A 19,278-nucleotide genomic window follows, 5' to 3' on the forward strand; every position below is an offset into this window, starting at 1 on the left:
GTTTGAACCATGACTCTAACAGACCATGTCTAAGTCAAATAGAAATCACGCAGTACATTTTTGATGTATTTATATATACGAAAAATATGGGTCACCTTCAGACTTTCAAAATTTCTGCCGACCTTAGTTTTCAAGATACAAGATTGAAATTTTGCACATGTATTATGTGCATAACAACGTACTCTTTTTTTTTTAAAAAAAAAAAAATCAGATGCCTACGTGAACCCAGTCCTGGTCCAGAAGGGCGCAAAAATTTCGTTTTTTTTTCGAAAAATTTCCCGGTTTTATCCGATTTTCCCGTTTCTTGTGTATAATACGGACAAGCAAGTGGCACCGTTGGAAAGTATGCTCTATCTTAAGAAAAACAAAGTATGAACCATGATCCACGATAAATAAATAGTAAGAAAGCAGTAGTTGTTTGAGTGAAAGTCTAAATTTTACCTCAAAAAATGGAAATCCTAATAAAGGGATAATATCCCCGAATTTCAAGTTTTTGGCAAAGTTTATTTGCTTTGTCTGTGTATGACGTCACAAAGAGTTATATTGGAAATGATTCCAAATGATTCCAAATGACTACCTTAGAGATATGCGTGTCATAATTTGAAAATCAATTATATTAAAAAGTAATTACAGAAATATTTAAATTTTTATTAATGTTATATGTGGAAGTGATAACAATGTAATATGTTGAAGGAAAAAAATAGGATACTACTGACATAGGCTACTATATTACTTCTATTGATAATTACATTTGTTCCCAAAATTTAATTTCTTTAACAAGTGCTGTAATATCTAGTTACTACTGAAATCCATTACTGTTTATTAATTATTCTTGACACAGTCAGAGACGCTGCTCATATATATTGATAAATTTATCGATACAACCACAACTAATTGTATCAACAAGTGTGGTGAGCTGGAGAAGTGATAATTGTATTGTCCTGCATTAATTGTTATTGCAACACGTACAACTGCATCCTGTTGCTATAATTATGCATACACACACACACACATGCGCGCTCGCTCACGTATACATACATTTAACCACTTGCAATTAAAGCGCAATAATTTATATCTCTGTATGTGCAACATTTTTAATATAACTTAACTTGGAATTTCCTCGTATAAGATACACTAATATTTTAAATAAATTTTCAAAATTTTCTAACTCAGCATACATTCTAAAGGAAACTATACTCGTTTAACAGGGAAATGATTGATGTAGCATGAAAATTTGATCTTACACTTCATTTGTACTATTTCTCTTATAAAAATAATTTAGTTCTATCATTTTTTTTTCTGAAAATATAGGTTGAAGTATTTTATAATTATTTATGGTCTTTTCGAGTACAGAATAACGCAAGTTCAATACTACATAGACGTAGTGCCTTTTAGTATTGGACCTCCCCTCAAAGCTTGGACACTCTCTACAAAAATTACTGAGTGCATGGCTGCAACTTACTTTGTTGAATAGTTTTTAAAAAATCAAGCACTAGAAGTTTCAATTTCCTCCGGTAGATGGCAACCAGTGGAAAATGGGTGGGACCGTCTAACGGTCAAATATGTAACTTAAACTATCTTTGTTTCAATAGTAGGAAATGGAAATATACTGTTTATTGCTACCGTTTACCCATAGGTAAAAGTGGATCTGGAAAGATAGGGGATGCATGACGTCACGCCGTCCCCCCTGCTTATCTTTGCCTATTGTTATTTTTTTTTTTAGAAAGTTGAGGGACGCTACAGACAGGGGCGTCATTTCGGACCTCGCTTGGGGGGGGGGGCAAGAGCACCACCGACGTAAGACTTTCGCGTTTTATACTAGTATATTAGTAGACAATCGATTAAAGTATATGTATTCCTCAAATTTTGGGGGAGGGCAATTTCCCCCTTCTATCCCCCTAAATGATGCCCCTGACTACAGATATTTTCTGGAAGTGGGGTGAAGGCGTCCCTCCGCCTTCCCCCTCACTTTTACCCCTGCCATTACCCGTAAAGATATTAACAAATTTTCTTTAAAAACTCAACTCGACTGAGATAATTGCTCTAACTTGAAATAAAATCAAGGATAAGAATGGCGAAAAAAGCCTTTAGGAATAAGAAAAGTCTGTTTTGTGGGACCTTGAACAAAGAGTTGAGAAAAAGACTCATAAAATGCTTTGTGTGGAGTGTTGTACTGTATGGGGCGGAAACATGGGCACTACGTAAAAGTGATGAAAAACGACTGTAAGCCTTCAAAATGTGGGTGTGGAGAAGATGGAAAGAATTAGCTGGGTCGAGCGGAAAACGAATCAGAGGTTGTTAAAAATGGTGGGGAAGAAAATAACACTTCTAAATATTATTGAGAATAAGAAGAGAAACTTGCCTAACAAGAAATTGTATCATGAGGGACGTCCTAGAGAGTATGGTGGCAGGAAAGAGAGGGAGGGGGCGAAGGATACTACAATTAATGGATAATATTAAAACAAAAAGATCATACGGGAAGACGAAGAGGTTAGCGGAGGACCGTGGAGCATGGAAGCTTCTCAGCTGCTGCAAGTGACCTGCCAATAAAGGCAGAATACCTATTATGATGATGACTTATTTGCGAAAACAAAAGTGGAATTCAAAAATTTGCTTTCTTTGATGAATTACTGTATGGACTAAAGGCGAACATAAGTCACTTTTACTGATTAATGTGTTAACTAATTGACTTCATTAACGACCTCAAGGGAGATAATTGCTCTAGCTGTCTATTTCAAAAATAGAATTTAAAAAAAAACACTTCCTTTCAAGACCCACCCAACAACGTTTTTTTACAATCAATTAAGCACCCAAGAAAGCATTCCATCTTCACTCTAGTCTCTCTACTAAAACCTGAAGCTGTAGATAATCTACCTCTACATCTTGTTTCAGTTCAAAGAAACCAAACTACTTCACATGGTATACATTTGACATTGCTATTTGTTAGATTTATGGAAGAACGTTAATTTCGACTCATTTGTTGGTTTGGATTTTAGGCATTTGACGATTCTCAACCAAATGTTATAGGTCACTAATAATAGACTAGCAGTAACATATATTCACTAACTAAATATAAAAAATTTACGGTCGGATGATATTGTGAGAGATTAAAATGGGAGAAACGAACCAAACCGGCTAATAAAGATGACATTAGATTACACTTGAGTTTTTTTTTTTTTTTTTTTTTGCATGGAACATTTAACTTAATGCTATCATGTTCTTATGAAAAAAAAATGATCAAACAGATATGTCGTAGCAGTAGCTGTCATTGTTGTGAAGCTCTGAGTCTATAATTACTCTCCGGAGACAGGAGAAAGGAAAGAGTGTGTTTTATGTAGGCGGCGAAGAGAAAGAAGAGATAATCCTTTCCCACGTGAGAATCTCTGCCGTTACAAAGGGTGCAACGAAAATGTCAAAGGCGAATGTGAGTCATTCCGTATAGGCGTATAAATCCTAATTTCCTCTTATGATCGTAGGTGAACAAAAAAGGTTATTTATCAAGATGAGTTTTAGGAGTGTGTACATAGAAACTGAGAAAATATGTTAAGTGAGAAAAGTAAAACTTGAGATATGATGAAATGAAATCTTACATTTAATTACTCTTGGTTAAGTTTAAAGGATATCTATGATAGCGAAAAATATATTATTGTGAAATTTCTGTGAGGCTCTGCCAAATACTGCATCCCACGGAGCAGAAAACTCACGCATATAGTCATCTTAGCAGCATTATCAGTCCCTGATTCGATTCCAGCTCTTGTCAAATGAGCTTTATCATAGGGAAACACCATGTGGATGGGTTTTCTCGCTGTTCTTCCACTTCTTTCTCCATTTCATTTTTTTCATTTCGTCATCACAGTCTTTCTTTGCTTCAGAGCGTAATATTGGGACGCTTAACTTAAATTATAAATACCTCATTGTGCGATACAATTAGCCATTGAGAGCCTTTACGTGTATCAGATATGCACTTTAGCATTGAATCATAGCAGCTAGTGAGAGTTTTCATAGGTATGGTCTATCAGTTCAATCACTGGAAAATCATTTATCTTCGTAGCCTTAAATTGGTTCAAACCATACAAGAACCAAGTTCCAAATTAGCTGCTATTACAGCCATTAAGATTGAACGGAATTTCTTGAAATAAGTCATTCGGAGGCTTCATTTAACTCTTTCATTCCTTTCGACTGCTATAATAGTTCTCCCAATTAGTAGGTGCACTGCCGGCAACTACTATAGTTGAACTCTGCGCTGTGCTTCAATCAATCCTTTTTTACTTTTCCAAGATATCGATCTAGATCATTCTTCAGATTAATTGATTGCAAACTGGCAACAGTACAATCACGTACCTGTAAGAAAAACTGCTATAGCAGTCGAAATCACGTCACGTAGTCACGTAGTGGTTAGAACTGCTATAGCTGGGGATGCACACGAGACGGGACGCGTTAAGTTGATTGTGAGTGTAACGTCCCTTTCAGCAGCGAGGCTATATGAGACGGGACCTATTGATTAACGCGGAATCCTAACCGCATCAGCTCCCGCCAGGAATCGAACCCAGGTCTCCCACGCCATAGACGCGTACGCTAACAGCTTAGCCACGAAGGAGCTCTCGACATGAGACCAAACAGAATTGTCGTTACGAAATTCAAGACCAGATAGAGCTCTTCCAATAGAAATAGATACAGTTTTCGAGACGAGACATAACTTTCGCGGCACCTTTTCGAGGGGAATTAGCCTCAAATCTTATCTCGTGCCCATCCCTACCTGTAGCTGTCGGCAAGAGTACAGCAACGAGACTCTATACCAGTCAACAGCAATTAAGTCATATACTTGTGAGACCTGCTATAGGACTTCACTGGTGAGTAGTTTCGTACTTGTAAGAACTGTTATAGCAGTTGGCAAAAGTACAGCAGTCACGTATTTCTTAGAATTGCTATAATAGTTGGCAGGAATGCAGTCACAAACTTGAGGGAAATTTCAGAGCTACTTGAACTACTTGGATGCCAGACAACCTAAGTCTAAAATTTAAGTTTTGCAAGAAAGAAATTTGAAGTTCAACACCTCACGAACAATTCATATTTCTGTTCTGTTAGCAACCAAAATCATAACTATGTAGTTTATAATTTTAAAAAATAAAAATAAAAATAAGTACCCATGTACAGAAGTGAATGACAGCATTAGTCAATTTTCCAATTCTTCTACTTAGATAATTTAGCATCCAAGTGGTCCACCCTGGACTAAGAGACGTCTAACTTTGGTAATGATCCTTCCAGTCTGGTAGCAATTTCGAAAATCAAAAGTGCGGTAACGGTTAATGATCTACATGCCACACCTTATCCAATGGAAGACCACCGGCTCGATTGTGTTTAAAATTTGATTAATCCGGAGGTGGTCAATAACTATTTTGATTCCATACAACAGGTTAAGATAAGCTGGCGGATTTTTTCTCGAATGATGGAATTAATAACTTATGCTGGTTTTGCAATGCATCTATTGTCGAAATTTCTCTTTTTGAGCAAAATTTATGAAAATAAGGAACAATTATGTGGACATTAAATGAATCGAGGAAATTATATACAGGGTGTTTCAAAACAACACCGATAATGTTGGGGAGATGATTAGCGCACCGATCTTCAGTACAGGAGCCCTGGGTTCGATTCTCGATGGAAGTTCATGGGATTTGGATTCTACATGAATCTGTGGATTCAGTCAGTGCTGAAAGACGCTAAACAAAAACCACACCAAATTAAATATATAGGGTGTTTTAAAACAACACTGACAATGTTTGGAATATGATTCCTGACACCAAGATAAGACGAAAAGTATAGAACAACCTCGGTGCACAAATGCTTCCTTCTCAAGTTATAGGCTGCCGAAAACATGAAAAAGCGAAGTTTAAAGGTCCATAGATGGGACCTACTATAGTCGGGTCAAGACTTCACTTAGGAAGTAATATGTGCGCTATCCAAAAATGAATGTTTCAAAATTCTAAGGTACTCATGTAACAATTTCTATAGAGGCAATTTGGCTACTGTCAGATAATTTGAAGTACTCTCCAAAGCCTGATATTTGGACAGTACATTAGGATTTTTGACTTAAGGTACCACTAAGAAGAATCTTTTGGAAATGTGACGTGAAAGGAGATATGGGGGATTGCAATTATTATAATTGTCCACATCTCGGGACCTCTTAAGGTTATAGGCATGGAATTTGATATTTATGGTTTTCACTTAAAATAACTACAATTTGTTTTAGTGGTTTTTATTTAGCCTAAAAGATAAGAAAAAGGGGTTGCAAATTCGAAGTGGAAAGGATGAAATTGTTTTGCAATTATTATAATAAAACTATTCCTCGGCTAGCTGGAGACTTCGCCTCTAGACTCCCGTTTTGATCACCTTACGGGTGCGTAACTCTAACATGTCTCTATTCTTAAGGGATTTCCTGATATGGTCATCTCATTATAATAAATACAATCCCTTATCTTTTTTCTTCCAGCCTTCTTCCTTTCCTTCTAACGGAAACATCAAGACACGGTCAAACACATCTTTAGCCATTTTAAATTAAAAGCCTAGTTTTATGTCTCTAAGAAGGCACAATTCTCTTCCTTGTTAGCAATATTGATTTATTACTCCTACATTGTTCTTATTCTGTATTTGGGAAAATTATTTATACATTAAATATACATACGCTACACATACACACACACACACACACACACACACACACACACACACCACATTGTACACTATACCCCCTTGCAAACGTTACAGTTCTGTGCTGTCCGAGCATTTGCTACTATATAAATAACACTACTTTTTCTCCTCTTTGAGTTGGTTTCACTGTTCGTTTTTTTTTCCTTCTCATTATATTTTTCTGTAAAAGCCTTACAGGAGAATATAGAGAGGGATGTTGCGTATAATTCACTACAAGGATTCCCTCGAGAATGGGATTCTTTCGCGGTTTGACCTTTCTCGTCTAATTACGCAACGCATATTCGCAGTTCATTGATTCAAATTTAAAGGTCAACTTTTATTTACCTATAGAAATTACTTGATCCAATTTGCTGGAGGGGAAAAATACGGCTTTAGATGAGCATTACGTTTGAACTTAGAGACATTTCTATTACAATTAAAAGACTTTTCAAATACATTGGACCACAACTGGTATTGAAAAGGTGTTCTTTTTTTAATTTTTAACAAAAGGAATTAATTAATGAAGGGTTGCCATGGACTACTAGTAGAGCATTGATGTAGTATGTATAATATATGCTACAATAATTAATTAATTGTAGACTCTAATGAGTGGTACTGAGTATATGAAGTGGATGAGGAAAGGAGTTGAACGGCCCTTATCTGTTGTATATTTTTGCGTATACTAGAGTCTAATTCTGCACAATTAAAATTGAAAAGAATACCATCTTCATTCGATCTTCATGATATATGGGTATGTATAACAACTAGGGCTCGGAAGTTGAAGACCTAAAAATTGCCTAAAACGGACCTGTAAAAAAGACCTAAAAATATCTTTTAAAAACAGTACCTAAAAACTGAAAAAAAGGATGTTAAAATAAGACCCAATTTAATTAGAATTACATATTTAATTAATATAATGCTCAAGAAATACAAGCTTCTGGCAGGTTAACGGTCTGTCCTTCCACAAACTGAAGTACATATTAAAATAAGAAAACTTTTCCAATTCCACCCCCCCCCCCTTCTCTTGCTGGAGGACATGGTTAGGCCTCCTTATCTGACTTGTGATTGTTGCAGATCTGGTCTTATCAGTTTAGTAGTTGAAGAATGCCTTATCCTTTGAATTTTCTTTATTAAAGAAAATATGTTTAAGAGGTGGTGGTGATTCGAGTTAATGGTCAGTAAATTTATTGTCGAAAGATAAAGGGCAGAAAAAGACGTTAAGACCTATGGAAAGCTTAAAAAAGACCAATGAACAAAACAACGCCGAAAAATCCCCCCCCCCCAAAAAAAAAACAATAAAGTCCACCATTTTCTGGCCTACAATGGCCCAAAATGAACGTATATTATGTTAAGCCTCACCTTTGGGCACTCGTAAAAAAAATGTCCTCAACTTCCGGGCTCTAATAATAACCAACTTACAAATTCTAACCTCACCATCTTAGCTTAGTGGATTGAAAATAAATTTATATCCTTCAGTTTTACGTTCCTCGGTTATGTAGGCTAGAGTAAAGCAGACGGTGATGATGAGAAATGAGAGCAATGGTGGAATGAATAAAGTGGGGGGAAACGGGAGAAACACCAGAAAAGCCACGAACACGGTGTTTGTCCCACCACAGTTTAGTGCATTAGCGAATCTAAGAAAATCGTTTATAAGGTTTGTAGACCGTATTGCAACACAAAACATGCATTAAAGACTTTTGATGTCAGTCTGTGAAAAGAAATGGAGAAAGAGCCTTATCTTCTTTTTTTCATTTTCGTTTTTAACAAGATACGATTCAGAGCAGTTGACAAGAAAAAAAGCTTACAAGGTTTAATTTTCAAAAAGCAGAAGTATACCGTGAGTAGGGTTGCCTACTAGGTTTTGCCAAAGGTTTTCTAATAGGAACATAAACATTTTTCGAGGCGAGACTTTACAATACCCTTTCGAGACGAGACTTTACAATGCCCTTTCGAGACGAGACAGCCTCAACTCTCGTCTCGTGATCAACCCTTATCCAGAGAGGAAGAAGGGACATGTACTCTGAATATTGCAAAACTAATTGAGCATAGAAGAAAATGGTAGGCTTCCTCCCTCCTCCGACGATATCCAAATAGATCCACCACTGGCTTTGGTCAAGATAAACATTCGGAAGGGACTTCCACCTCGTTCTCATTTTATTTCGGGAACAGGGACGTGCCGTAGGGGGAGGAGCGAGGCGACGGGCCCCGGGCGCCGAAGTAAGGGGGCGAAAATTCGGGAGAAAAAGGAAAAAAGATAGGAAAAATGCTTGGAATATATGTATGCGGGCGCCGTCGTATACTTTCGCCCCGGGCGCTGATTTTCCACGGCACGGCCCTGTTGGGGAATCAAAGCCGTGGTGACGCAGCCGGTAAGGCGTCTGCCTATGAATTCGGCCAGTAAGGCCCGTGATTCGATTCTCGATGAGGGCAGGATTTTATTTTCTCTATTTACCCGTCTTTGATTTAGGCTCAGAGGTTTATTCAGTCTCTGTAAAATTGGTACTGGGAAATCTTGGGATAAATGCTCTCGTAGCGTACTGTTAACCTCACTAGCTTCTGTAAGTATCAAGGTCATAAACTTTACATTACCCATGGCCACACTGTCCTATCTCAAATTCAAGGATAGCATTATCCTACGAATTGTTTATTTCCCTTAATATTCATTACCTCTTACTTATCAAGATGATTCTACTGGAATCTTCGGTTTAAAAATACATTAATATTCTCGTTCTTTGCACAGGGAGAATGCGTTTGTGGAAATAAATTGAACACTTTGTTCCCTTAGGATAAATGTAGTGATAAAAATTCGCAGTCACTTTCCCACTTCATGAAAAGGACTGAACTTGGACTTTAAAAAAACACGTGGAGGGGGGGTTCATTTGATGTGGGAATCCGATTCAGCTGACATGCTTTAGGTCCTTGTGATGTGAGAATCCGATTTAATTGACATGCTCTATGTTCTTAGTGAGATAAGAATGTTTTTGTGATGTGGAGATCCGATTCAATTGACATTTTGTGTACTCTTAGTGACATAAGAATTTTTCTGTGATTTGGCATCCGATTCAGCTGACATGCTCTTGTTCTTAGTAATAAGAATCTTTCTGTGATGTGAGAATCCGATTTAACTGACATGCATCATGTTCTCAGTGATATAAGAATCTTTCTGTGATGTGAGAATCCGATTTAACTGACATCTTCTATGTTCCGAGTGAGATAAGAATGTTTTTGTGATGTGGGAATCTGATTCAGGTGACATGCTCTATGTTCTTAATGACATAAGAATCTTTTTGTGGTGTGGAGAACCGATTCAATTGACATTTTGTGTACTTTTAGTGACATAAGAATCTTTCTGTGATTTGGGAATCCAATTCAGCTGACATGTTCTATGTTTTGAGTGAGATAAGAATCTTTCTGTGATTTGGGAATCCGATTCAGCTGACATGCTCTATGTTCTTAGTGATATAAGAATCTTTCTGTGATATGGGAATCTGATATGACTGACACGCTGTATACTCTTACTCAGACAAGAATCTCTTATTAACATGTTGCAGTATTTGTCCACTGGAAAGCAACTATCTTACCGAAGATTTGACAACAGCGCGTCGCGAGCTCATTAGCTCATGCTAAATATCAGGCTGTGAAACATTATAGCTCCCTGTTGTGAATAAATACCTGTTTATTGCTTATTTACATTTTGAATAGCCCGAGAACTGAGAAGAAAGAAATAATAATAATTAAAAAACGGTGTATTTAAGAAATGACGTGCTTTTACTTTTACTGCTATACATAATAAATTGTTATTGGAAAGCATGATAAAGTTAAATTGCAACTCTTTGGTTTCTATCAGTTATACACAGTAATATAGACTCACATACAGTTCCGTGAATACAGTTCCTGAACAAAACACTTTTCATTAATTTACGTACATGGTAAAACGAAACGCCAATAGCAAGTTAAAAATCGAATTTTTGCACGATACAAGCTTCTCCCTCTCTCTCTACTCTCTCGATTTTTTTTATTTCTCCCTTTATCTGACAATTTCTGTGTGCATGTATGTGTATATTTATCTCAACTGTTCTCTCGTTAACAAATCGAATCCATTTGCGATTGTTGAAATATTCAAATGAACATTCAATGCTTTAGGCTGTACGTTCCAGATACGTCTCTCTCACCTGCTTTCTTTTTTCTTTTATACACTCTCTTTTTCTCCTGTTTTCTATCGTTATCTCCCTTTTTCTTTTATTCTCTCTCTTTCTCTTCTTTACTAATTTTATTCTCTCCATTTTCTCATTTTATTATCTCTTTTTTCCTTTTTCTATTACTTGCTCTTTCTCTCCATATTATTTTATTCTCTCTGTTTCTCTTCTTTTCCTTTTGTTCTCTCTTCCTTCATATTCTTTTCTTTATCTTTTTCTATTCATAGTTTTTCATTCTCTCTCTGTTTTCTCCTTTTCTTTTATTCTCTTCTTTCCTTTTTCTTTTATATATTTTCTTCTTTTTCTTTCTCTTATTCTCTCTGTATTCCTTTATTCTTTCTACCTTTTTCTCGTTTTGGCATTATTATCTCCTTTCGCTATATTTTTATATTGTTTTTCTTTCTATCTACTTTTCTTTCGTTTTCTCTTTCCGTATTCTTTTTCTCACTGTACATTCTTTTATTCATTCTCATGTTTCTTTTTATTCTCTCATTCTTTCTGTACTCTCTTATTCCTTTTATTTCTTTTTTTTATTTTTTCTTGCTATCTATATTTTTAATGTCTCTCTCTTTCGCTCTTCCCTTTTCTCTCTCTTTATCTCCATCTTTTATTTTCTTCCTTTTAGTGTTTTTCTTTTTCTTTTATTCTCCTTTCTTCCTTTTATTTTCCTTATTTATTGTTTCATTACCTTTCTTCTTCTCTCTTTTTTCTTTCATTATCTACTTTCTAACTTCTCTTTTATTCTCATTGTTTTTATATTTATTCTCTCTCTTTGTCTCCTTTTCCCTATTTCTCCCTATCTGTCCGAATCACTCATTAAAAATTTAAGCTTTATCCAAAAGCACGGACATTCTAATTTTATGTGTGATAAAACTAGTACAGAGACATAATTAGATTAGCTTTGCACAAAAGCCTATACATACGTACATGCGTATTTGTATTTGAAGAAGAAAGCTGCAGAAATAAAATATGAAATATTAAAAAGAAAGGTAATTCTAAATTAGTCTAAATTGCAAAAATAACAAAATTAGAATTAGCTGTGAGATATGACAGTTATTTTTTTTTTTTTACAAAAATAGAATTATTTTTGTAAAAAAAATATTGTAATATTTCACAGCTCTTTTGTACTGTCAGACTTAAACATAATTATGTATGTTACTGAGTTTTTTTTAACAGTTGACTGAGAGAAATTTATTTTCAACGTTTTACGTATATCGCGACATCATTTTTGTTAAAAATATACCTTGTTTTGTATGTGATCATCGAAAAATGTTGTAAGTTTCAAGTTAGTGTCATGAATGAGATTTAACAAAATATTTATTCGTTTGGAAATAAGGGAAAGAGTTGATAATTTACTACATATTCGTCATGGTTATAGGAACATCGTATCTTCTCGTGTTTTGCGACGGCACAATAAATAAATAAAAAAAAAAACTAAATGGCTTTGTTTGATACTATGAAACTACGGTAGAGTTCTAAGCTGTAGGTATTCGTTATTAAAACAGGAAATAGTAAACGAACCAGTTCCTGTTTCTAATTTACGGATGTTGGAAATGGAACATGTTCTATGGACGCCGAATCCGTATCAGAAAACCACTTTTCGTTATACCTTAGCACTTTTCTTTATGAAAAACAATATTGAAAATGGAAGTGCTCGCACGTTTCTACCACCTCTGGTTCTAGTAGTGAGATGAGAATGCAAATGGAAACCATTATTTGAAACATTAAACCCAAATTGTAAAAATTCCAAAATTGGTCATAGTTATAGCCACATTGTTCATTCCCTTTCCCCAAGAACGTGGTCGCAACCCTTCCAAATTTGGCATTCTTACCCCCAGATTTACTATTCTCACCCAAACTTTACCATTCTTATTCCCAAATTTACCATTCTGTTTCCAAATTTACCATTCTTAGCCTCAAATTTACCATTCCCTACACAAAGTTAACATTCTTACCTCCAAATTTACAATCCTTACCCCCAAAGTTACCATCCTCTCCCCAAATTTACCATCTTCTTTCCCAATTTACTATACTTACCTCCAAATTTACCATTCTCTCCATAAATTTACCATTCCCACCCCTAAATTTTCCATTCTTATTCTCAAATTTACCATCACCTCCTGAGATTTACCATACTTACCGACAAATTTACCATTTTCTCCCCATATTTACCTTCCTAGTCCATTAAAGTACCACTTTCAAGTTCGGTTGTACCATTTGCAATGAAAAATGTTGTTTCCTCAAATAATCTCATAGGTGCAACTTGATCCTAGAACCCGATTTTAGTTACCCCTAGTTATAGTCAAATAGATAAACAGTCTATGGTCAAAAGGATTAACATGTGTGTAACAAAGCTATTAACACATATTGAATCACAACAATGCGGACACCTCTGCTGTTGCTGGACCCTTCGATATTGGACATCTTAGATAGGGTATACCTTAGGAATACTCTTCATATCGTACAGAACATTCATTCCTTAATGCAACGTGAGAACCCATCGTCTTAATGAACAATAGTACAAACAATACAACGTTCTAGCGTGACCGCAAATGCCATGATTAAGCAAGAATTTATATCAGGAAAAGATATATATCCGAAAGCTGAACGATTGATATCTTATCTATACAGGGTTTTCATAAAGTCTGGACGGATTTAATTTGCTTATAATTTTCATAAAAATGCTCATAATGAAATCAAATAAAGTGCAAACGGTAGCGGAAGGATTAAATTTTTAGTTGGCAACACTGTTAGATAAGCGGCAACTCTGAACACGTTGAGAGAGGGAGAGGGAGGGCAAGGGTCAGTTTCTTACCAAATTCCATCCATTGTTGTTTTCATTGTTTCAATGTTGACTGTTAAAAGTAAGTTGTAACTGTATTGGAGTGTGTGTCTTTTAAAGAAATAAATAAATGAAAAACTCCTCTGAGAAGACCATTTTTTACCGTATCAAAGATGGCGTCGGTGAAAGAGAAAGCGCAATGTGTTCTGTGGTACGCATAGCTAAAATCACCAATTCTGGTGTGTCGAAAGTTCACCAAAGAGTTCAAAAAACCGGCACCGACTGAAAGTGCAATCCGAAAGTGACATGCTAACGTTTGTCAAGTCAAAATCGCCACTTACTAATAATTAAATGAAAAATATACTAATCGTTAGTACTACGTTAGTACTGGTTAGTACTCCAACCACAACGTTAGTACTCACACCCGTATAAAGTTATTAACGAATTAAAGTGGCGATATTCACCTGACGTCAAGCCAGAATCGCCACTTTTCTAAATATTGTCCGAATTATACCAAAGTAGTGTCAATCCTTAGTACTACGTTAGTACTGGTTAGTACTACAGCCACAACGTTAGTACTCACACCCATATAAAGTTATTAACGAATTAAAGTGGCGATATTCACTTGAGTCAAGCCAGAATCGCCACTTTTGTAAGTCTTCTCCAAATTATACAAAAGTGATGTCAATCGTTAGTACTACGTTAGTACTGGTTAGTACTCCAAGCACAACGTTAGTACTCACACCCATATAAAGTTATTAACGAATTAAAGTGGCGATATTCACTTGACGTCAAGCCAGAATCGCCACTTTTGTAAATCTTCTCCAAATTATACAAAAGTAGTGTCAATCGTTAGTACTACGTTAGTACTGGTTAGTACTCCAAGCACAACGTTAGTACTCACACTCACATAAAGTTATTAACGAATTAAAGTGGCGATATTCACTTGACGTCAAGCCAGAATCGCCACTTTTGTAAATTTTCTCCAAATTATACAAAAGTAGTGTCAATTGTTAGTACTACGTTAGTACTGGTTAGTACTCCAAGCACAACGTTAGTACTCACACCCACATAAAGTTATTAACGAATTAAAGTGGCGATATTCACTTGACGTCAAGCCAGAATCGCCACTTTTGTAAATATTGTCCAAAGTATACAAAAGTAGTGCCAATCCTTAGTACTACGTTAGTACTGGTTAGTACTACAACCACAACGTTAGTACTTACACCCATATAAAGTTATTAACGAATTAAAGTGGCGATATTCACTTGACGTCAAGCCAGAATCGCCACTTTTGTAAGTATTGTCCGAATTATACAAAAGTAGTGTCAATCGTTAGTACTACGTTAGTACTGGTTAGTACTCCAAGCACAACGTTAGTACTCACACCCATATAAAGTTATTAACGAATTAAAGTGGCGATATTCACTTGACGTCAAGCCAGAATCGCCACTTTTGTAAATCTCCAAATTATACAAAAGTGATGTCAATCGTTAGTACTACGTTAGTACTGGCTAGTACTCCAAGCACAACGTTAGTACTCACACCCATATAAAGTTATTAACGAATTAAAGTGGCGATATTCACTTGACGTCAAGCCAGAATCGCCACTTTTGTAAATCTTCTCCAAATTATATAAAAGTAGTGTTAATCGTTAGTACTACGTTAGTACTGGTTAGTACTGTAAACACCAGGAAAATGAACTATGTACGCAATGTGTACACTGTTAAGAAACACCAATTGAGATTATATAACCGACCTTGGAGTCACTCTACAGTCAAACCTATCATTCGATATTCATTTCAACAGAGTAAGGAGACTAATTTTTCCGAAAATCATCAGCGTTTTACTGACTCTAAGAATGACGTGTAAATAACCTCAACAACAATTGATTTATGAGTGTGTTAACCCAGTCTTTGAAAACTATGTAATTAATTAACATCCTTCGAGAAAATTACTTGAAAGAATTATGTAATAAATAAAATGATAATCAAATGAAATATTTTAATTTAACGTCGCACTCGTATACCGGCTAGGCTAAAGGAGACGGTTATAATTAGAAATGAAGGTAATGGTGAAATGTATCGTGGGAGGGAACGAAATAATCCCAAGAACACCCACACGTACGGTGTTTATCCACCACAAAATCTACTTCAGTAGATCTGGGATCGAACAAGTGAGCTCAAGTGCCAGTGGTGAACGCTCTACCACTGAGCCACCGCGGCCCCCTTCTTTAATAAATGAATATCACAGAACGTCTTAGAATGGTTTTGAATGTTGAAATACCTGATTTGAGGAGAGAACACTACCTGAATTTTTAGCTCCGTAATAATATTTATAATGAACACAAAATTTGATGCTTTTATGCGATTCTCAGGTGCACTTTTATCATAAAGGAGATCGATGTTACAGGTCTTATACCTAGGTTCGGTATCGGTTTTCGATTACGGACACTGACTGCAAGCACCATCAAAGATAATAATAATAATAATAATAATAATAATAATAATAATAATAATAATAATAATAATAATAATAATAATAATAATAATAATAATAATAATAATAATAATAATTATTATTATTATTATTATTATTATTATTATTATTATTATTATTATTATTATTATTATTATTATTATTATTATTATTATGTTCACCATCTTTCTTCCTAGCACGATAAAGGACTAAATTAGACTCCCTTGTGACACGAATGAGCTATTTAAAAAAAATAGAACTATGATAAGTGACAGGAGTAAATAATATTCTTCTCTCTCTTCTTTATGTATATCGTTTAGTGCTCTTAATATGTACATTTTTGGATAGAAAGTACACCTCCGGAATATGTCATACGTATTCTCATGAGAATTTCGTGAAACCAGAATTGCTTAAAACTGAAGACCAGATGGTACAGGCTTGATCACATCTACGTGACATTATCGAAAGATTCGTTTTGCATAATGGTACGAAGCGGTAAACTTTGTGTACTGCAATTTTTGTCCTAATTTGTTCGTTGTTTTGTATTATATGTATAGGATCAGTATGATATTTATTTTTCTGATCATTGAAACAATAGAGTCGCCCGTGTGTGTGTGAATGTGGGTGTGCTAAAGCGCAAATGTAACAGATTTGTTTAAGGAACATCAAATTCATGTCACGGTGCGAGTAAAATTGTAGCAAAGCGAAATTACCTGCTGTCTTCTCACGGCCAGTTCGCAGCAGGAACCCGTGGTACTAGACCCTTTGTTTTATTGTTTTTGCCGACTTTTATCTCTTCTGCCTCTTTCACATTATCCGGCGATTTGCCGGATACGGTTCTGGCTGTTTGCCGGATCCGGTTTCGGCCCCTTTCATATTATCCGGCGTTTTGCCGTGGATGAAAAATATGCGAGCAGGGTTGCTGTGACTCCTGTCGTGTCGCCGGAACCGGATCCGGCAAATCGCCGGATAATGTGAAAGGGACATTCCTTTCCAGCTTATGTCCCTTTCACATTATCCGGCGCGATTTGCCGGACGAGGTAGAAAGACATTGCAAGCAATGAAGCTCTTCACATATGTGCGGCGGTCGCCGGACATTTATCCGGGAAGCAAAAACAGCCGGATCTCCCTGCTAGAATCCGGCGCGGCAAATCGCCGTGTATAGCCAAGCGGGACATTACAAGCAATGAAGCTCTTCACATATACGCGGCAAACTACCGGATGGGTGTTGGGGGAGGAAGCAAGTGTTGCCAGGAAAGGGCAGAAAGTGGCTGCTATAATATGGGAGCGTGTGGTTTTGTGTGTGTGTGGAGTGTGTTTGTGTATGTGGTTATGTTCTAGCCCAGTACACCTGGAGTAATTAACCAAACCTGTACATACAATATATGGGGAAAGATGACATGTAAAATTTAATTGAATACAACCAATACTACCGAAGTGTCGAAATCAATATAAATTATTATTTTTCTATGTAATAGAAGATTGGGAGATGTCCGGGTAGCACTGGACAAATGAGCTTCTATAAATTTGTGGTGACCCAAAATTGAAATATACACTATCAAATATTTCAGCAATACAGTCTTTTGCTAAATATTTATGTACTATTTTGCTACGCAAAGCAAGAGAGAATTAATGATGTGATATTTGATAAATATACCGTACTTTATATATAATTATCTGGCTGTAATTTCTTGAATAGTCCTCTGAATTCAGAGACTAGAGCAGTGCTTTAAAGAGACTTGAGTCAATAGTCGGAACGCTTAAAACAAAAGAATAAACCCGAAATAGTATAATAATAATAATAATAATAATAATAATAATAATAATAATAATAATAATAATAATAATCTAATATAAATAAAATAAAGAGTTTATGTGTCTGTCTGTCTGTCTTTGTGCGGCCTGGGGACCATACGAGTGGACCGAAAGTTACCAAAATTTGGTCACGGGCACCTTGGCCCAGGCTCCAGATCAAGCCGATGCGTTTTTTTTTTTCAAAATTCGAACCAGAAGGTCTCAGGGGGGCGTTTACCAGGACATGTAAAAGTAGTAGAAAATGACCGATATTAGTGTCAAATCCATAGTTTTCGCGGTCGCTGAGATCAATGGTAACACTGCCATTAGCGATGACTTCAGCCACCATTTGTATGCGGGCCGGGGGTCACCAGAGGGGTGGGGGGTGGGGAGGAATTTTGAGAGATGTGAAAATAATCGAAAATGACCGATATTAATGTCAAATCCATAGCTTTCGGGGTCACTGAGCTCAATGGTGAAACTCAAGATAGCGTTTACTTTCACATTTAGTCCCCATCAGCTAAGGAACTTGGGCCAGGACATCACCGAGACATGTAAAAATAATCCACTATGACCGATATTAGTGTGAAATTCACAGTTTTCGCGGTCTCTGAGATAAATGGTGATACTTTCATTTGCGATGATTTTCAAATTCAGCCACCATTGTATGCAGGCCGGGAGTCACCGGGGTGGAGAATTGCGAGACATGTAAAAATAATCGAAAATGACCGATATTAGTGTCAAATCAATAGTTTTCGCTGTCGCTAAGATGAATAGTGATACTCCTAAGGCGTTGACTTCCAAATACAGCCCCGTCGATTGGGAGCCAGAGGCGTTGTTTTTTCAAAATTGGAACGAGAGGATCACAGAAGCGTTTACTTTCTATGTAAAAGTAGTAGAAAATGACAAATGTTAGTGTCAAATTTATAGTTTTTGCGGTATCTGCTGAAGGCCAGAGGCGATTTTTTCACAATTCGAACCAGGGAGGGGTCTCAGGGGGCGTTTACCGGGACATGTAAAAGTAGTAGGAAATTACCAATATTTGTGTCGAATTCATGTTTATCGAGGTCGCTCAGATGTATATTGATACTCCCGATAGTGTTTACGTTCAAATTCAGCCCCCATCGGCCTTCCCAATGAAAACACGTACGTTGTTGGATATATATTCACACAAAATGTATCTAATTTTAGAAATGTTTCTTAATTCTTCTTTCATTATTCAGTTTGTTTACATTGATGTTTTATCTGACCCGTGCGAAGGACGGACATAACAGCTAGTAATAATAATGCCTACAGACCAGTCTTGGGGTCAGTGGCTGAATCTTGGCTTGAGATTCTCGGATA

At 36.2% G+C, this 19,278-nt stretch overlaps 1 protein-coding gene across 2 annotated transcripts in view; it reads left to right on the forward strand.

Moving 5' to 3' along the window:
* The window catches only part of LOC145673192 (uncharacterized), a 473,383-nt gene that overhangs the window by 380,800 nt on the left and 73,305 nt on the right, over positions 1-19,278 (forward strand). The gene's annotated exons all lie outside the window — the stretch shown is intronic.

The sequence above is a fragment of the Thermobia domestica genome, chromosome 16 (assembly GCF_964235325.1).
Source record: "Thermobia domestica chromosome 16, izTheDome1.hap1.1, whole genome shotgun sequence".
NCBI classification, from domain to species: Eukaryota; Metazoa; Arthropoda; class Insecta; order Zygentoma; family Lepismatidae; genus Thermobia; species Thermobia domestica.